The following is a 3,973-nucleotide window of genomic DNA, read 5'->3' as shown; positions in this document are numbered from 1 at the left end:
TTATATTCATGCAAGATGTATGATTCTGGAATGCTTCCGCTGTGTATGCTATTTTCCAACAATCTCCACGACAAAATGAATTATTTATATGATCTCATACTACCATTAACAACTAGATCATCATAAGTTGCAGTCTGATTTACTTGATGGATAAGCACACAACTATATCCAAGTATTCTTTTATTAAGTCTATCAAAAGACATCCATCTTTTATTTCTAGAATTGTCCATGATGAACAACTTCTTTCTATTTTCTGCAAATAGCATAGGGGCTATAAATACGTAAGCAAAAAGCAGGAAATTTTTGCAAAGGCAGCAGGAATTGAAAAATAATATTTAAGAAGAGAACTATTTTGACGAGGAAAATCATTGGATTGCCAATAAGTTAGAGTCCTAGGCGCGCGTCGATGAGAATCTGTTACCATCTCTCTAAAAAGCATTTGCAACTCACTTAGAGTCCATTTTCACTCAATAATCTCTGCAGTTATTTGTCAAATAGAATAAATTCGCAATCTGTCCAGCAACTCATCAAAGAGGTTTCCGAGTCTAATTGTCGGTCAAATTTGCAGAGAACAGAGTAATGAAACAGTAGTAATGAGATCAGTCATTGTCACAACTCTTGCTCGATCTCTAGTCAATGTAACTAGGCAACATCTTGTCCAAGGGAATTGCGAGTCCAACTGCTAGAAAAGTTTGCAGAGAACAGAGGCCTTAAAATGTAAAGTTGAAATCACCCACTGTTAAGGTCTTTGGCTAATCCAGATGTATAAGTTCCTAATGCACATAAACTCCTAAGTGTCTGTAGGTCCATGTAAATCTAATACGCGGTGATACTTAAGTGTGTGCAGACCCTATCTTGTTGTCAAATATTCTCAATAACTCTGAGTTATAGAAAGCTAATGACTATTAATTGGAGTCAGAACAATAATAAGAGCTCTATGGTTGTATGTTACACATTTAAATTAATCAATAATCTGAGAAGATTAAAAGAATTTGTAGCACTCACTGAAAAAGAGTTTGTTAGTTCAACAACTTGTACCAGGGAGTTGCGAGTCCAAATGATGGACAGATTTGCAGAGAACAGATGCTTGAAATAGTAAAGCTGAAACCGCCAGTTGTTAATTTCTTTTGCTAATCTAGATGGATATATTTCTAATATGCATAAGCTTCTAAGTGTGTGTAGGTCCATCTAATCTAATATGCAGTGATTCTTAAGTGTATGCAAAACTTATTTTGTTGTTGAAATTCTCAATAACCATAGGTATAGAAGCTAATGACTGTTAAATGTAGTGAGAGCAATAATTAAAGCTCTATCGTTGTATGTTTCAAGTTTAAATTAATTGATAATCTGAGAAGGTGAAAATGATTTGTGGCACACGCTGAAAAGGAATTGCAACTTCAGTAAACTCTCCAGAAATCTGTCCAGCAACTTGTCCAAGGCAATTGCTAGTCCAACTGTTAGATTTGAAAAGAACAGAAGCATAAAATAGTAAAGCTGAAACCATTTATCCTTACAACTTTTGCTCAAGCTTTAGTCAATGTAACAGGGCTGCAACTAATTTCAAAAATAAGGTGCTACAGGTAATGTTTTAATGTTCTTCAAGTACAAATGTCACTTAGGAATTTATAAGAAGCAAGAAAAGAATTGCAACACACTTGGTGTCCTTATTAATTTGAAAGTTTTTCCAGCAATCTTTCATAGAGAGTGAACTCGCAATCTTACCAATAACATGTCAAAATAAATTGCAAATTCACAGTCCGAACAGATTTTCAAAAAATAGAGATATAGATCAGTAGTAATAGAACTAGTCGTCATTAGAAATTCTTGCTCGAGCTCCAATCGATGTAACAGGACAGCAACAAATTGATTGAGTTTTAGTTGCTCTCCACTTATATATGAAAATACAATGCTTGATAATGATTTTACTCATGAGACACATTAGTTACTGCATTAGAGATTACAAATGGCTAAATGTCAAACGTGAAAGCAAAAAAAAAAAAAAAACAAACATGATCAAAGCATCTACAATTTCGACATTTAAAATATGTTTATAATTGAAAGACTTAGACGAAAAACATAATTCATAAATAGAGAGATGTGACCGTTGAAGAGAAATAGACATTGTCTACGGCAATACAATGGATCATTAAGGTAAAGAGATATAAAAAAAGAACTAACTGAACAGTTCACATCTACCTAAAAGAAGATTCTTATGCCTGATGTTTCAACAATTTATAATCATGATTTCAAGTATTTACCATGACTCTAATTAACAGAGAGCTCATCGAGTCGAAACAGAGAGTCTACCTAACCGCATAACTTGATAATTCAAAGAAGAGATCTTAACTAACAGTAAAAACGGCCAGAGATCATGAATATAGAAAAACATACTTTTACGAATATAATCACTTGGAAATCTCAATTAATGCCTAAAAACTGAATAGTTCATTAAGTATATCTTCTGTTTTCTTCCCAGACTATGCTGAAATATTTATTTATAAACATGATATAAAACATAATAGAGGGCTGAATTCTCAATAAACCTACGCAGAGGAACAAAGGTAATAGAACTTCATAGAAACAGAGGAGGGGAGAGGAGCGATCTACATACCTGAAAACTTCTGAAAAGATTGTTGTTGTTCGACTTTTCTATCGTGAGAGAGATATATGCTTCTAGACGCCATTGTTATGAGAGATATATACACCTAATGTGCGTGCTAATATGATGAATTAGGTTGGGAATCCTTATTTCACTGGGAGATCTTTTCAGTAACATTTTCCTTGTGTTGGGAAGATTTTTAGGTTAGTAATATTTACCTTAAAGTGTAGGAAAACTTTTTTGTCCAGAACTTATAGAGAGGGGGGAGATTAAATGATTTAGAGAGAGGCGGGAGTTTTCTTTTTATAAAAAAAAGAAGCTCTTTTGCGGCTATTCTTTAGAATTGCTACTAAAAAGTACTTATTGCTGGCTAGTATATATTAGCCGTTAACATTTTTCCCCTTGCGAATACATTAGCGGCAATTAGGTGATTGTCGCTAAATTTTATTTTTGTAGTAGTTCCCTGTCGTTGCCTGGCAAAGGGAAAATCTTTTAACCTATGACCAGACTGACCACACCCAAAGCACCCCTCTCTTCCAGCAAGACAGTCACCCGAATTGTGCTTACCACAGTTTGGGCAAGTTGAAAAAGTTCGATTGCCTGAAGTGCTCTACTGTGACTTAGAGCCTGATGCTCTACCTTTCTAATCCTGTCAAAACCTGGGGGCGGAGCACTAGCTGATGAAGATGTTGGGGTTGTAGAGCTCTGATGAAACTATGAGCGATTTCCACCACCTAACCTTTGCTGAGAGTATTCATAATTTCATGTTTGTACCTTTTTGTTGTCTTAGCCAACTCTCTAAGCTTATGTCCCTCAACCTGCTGAGCATGAGTCATTAGTCTGGAGATATCCATATCTCCTAGAAGCATAGCATTCCTGCACTCAATCTTCACCAAGTCGGATATCCAAAACAAGAACTTACTCATTTGTGCCCTTGGATCGGTAACCATATGGGGAACTGATATACCGTGGTTTCACGGTATTATTAATACTTTTTCCTTAAGTTTAGTGTGTCCAAAAGCCTTTTTGTGCTAATTTTTATATAAGTTTCTTTTTATTTTGCAGGAAATCTGTCCAAAGCTGAATGCGGAGATTTTGAGCGAAAAAATACAGAAGAGACCACCTACGGAGCTTATGACGGTCCGTCGTGCTTGTGACGGTCCGTAGGTGGCAGCGTAGTGCGGCTGCTGAAGGAAGATGGGGAAGTCTGACCAAGTGTGGGGTTACGAAGCTTGTGACGGTCCGTCGTGTCTATGACGGTCCGTCCTGCAGGTTCGTCATGAAGTTCAGAGAAGTGATCCAAGTACCCATATTCTAAGAGTTGAAGTGTTTTGAAACGAAGGCCCTCGACGGACCGTTGTGCCTATGACGGTC

The sequence above is a fragment of the Solanum pennellii genome, chromosome 4 (assembly GCF_001406875.1).
Source record: "Solanum pennellii chromosome 4, SPENNV200".
Classification (NCBI taxonomy): Eukaryota; Viridiplantae; Streptophyta; class Magnoliopsida; order Solanales; family Solanaceae; genus Solanum; species Solanum pennellii.
Note: the sequence above shows the minus strand (reverse complement) of the source record.